Source organism: Lygodium microphyllum, chromosome 6 (genome assembly GCF_053477565.2).
Source record: "Lygodium microphyllum isolate KBCC chromosome 6, Lygodium_microphyllum_v1.1.10, whole genome shotgun sequence".
NCBI lineage: Eukaryota > Viridiplantae > Streptophyta > Polypodiopsida > Schizaeales > Lygodiaceae > Lygodium > Lygodium microphyllum.
Window position 1 is genome coordinate 53,595,285 of NC_141140.1, and position 1,215 is coordinate 53,596,499.

Below are 1,215 nucleotides of genomic sequence, written 5' to 3' on the forward strand. Positions count from 1 at the left end.
CTCAACTGACCATGCTTATTTGTTAGCTGTTACCTTAGGAATTTACTAAGTTCTTTAATTAGAACTTATTTAATTGGTTCAAATTATTGGCTTACTAATTATTTATATAGCTAGTTTGATTAGTTAGCTTATTAGTTAGTTATTTAGTTAGTTCCACTAATTAACTTATTCATTACTTGTCAGTTTTAGCTCACTAATTAGTTCAAGTAGTTAGCTTATTAATTAGCTATTAGTTTAATAATTTAATTAGTTTAAATAATTAGCTTATTTAATTAGTTCAATTAGTTAGCTTATTAATTAGTTGTTAGTTTTAGCTTATTAATTAGTCTTAGTTTATTTAATTTACTTAGGTACTTCGGGTTAGTTATAGTTGTATTAGGGATAGCATATGCATAGGGCTAGGAATAGTTGGGTCGATACTTTAGAATCAATGTAGTTTGCTCATTTGGTAGTATCTCATTATTGTAGGTTTCACGTTATCAAATGAGTTTGCAATCTTTATACACTTTATACGCACAAACTTTTGTAAGGTTAAAATTATCTATTTTTCATTTTTACCATATTGAATACTAAGGGAAGCACAGATCTTCTCAAAAGACAAGGGAACGACACCTTCCTTCATAACTATGAAAAAATAAAGAGACTTGTACCAACTCTTCGACTTGCTACTTGTGTAAGATGTTAATGTATATTTTTGTGTTATTGTTATACTTTTACAAAGTAATAAATTAATTACTGACCAAAAAATTAATGAAATGTGAAAGTTACCGCATCTCAAACTCTATCCAATCAACTTTCTGGTTTTTAGTTTTATGTTTTGCAAGATACTCTTGATGAACACAACATCTCAAGCTGTACGACAAGTTTCTAGCTATATCTAATTAGCTTCAAAACGTTGTTAGTGTTGTTCATCTGATGCATAGTTTAAAAGACACGTATTCATTTTGGTTCAAAATGATTAATATCATATATAATAAAAAACACATTCAATTCTCATATGTAGTTTAGAAGACACACATTCATTTTGCCTAGACATGGCTTAAACTAGCTTCAATGTGATATTATTAATATGCTTCACAACATAAGTAGTTTTAACAACTAAAGTGGATGAAAACATTCAATTGGACCAAAATCACACATAATAATACCGCTACCTAAACCTGGCTGTAGATGTCAATCTAGAGTCTTTGAAGAAAAAGTTTAAAGCCTTTGGGG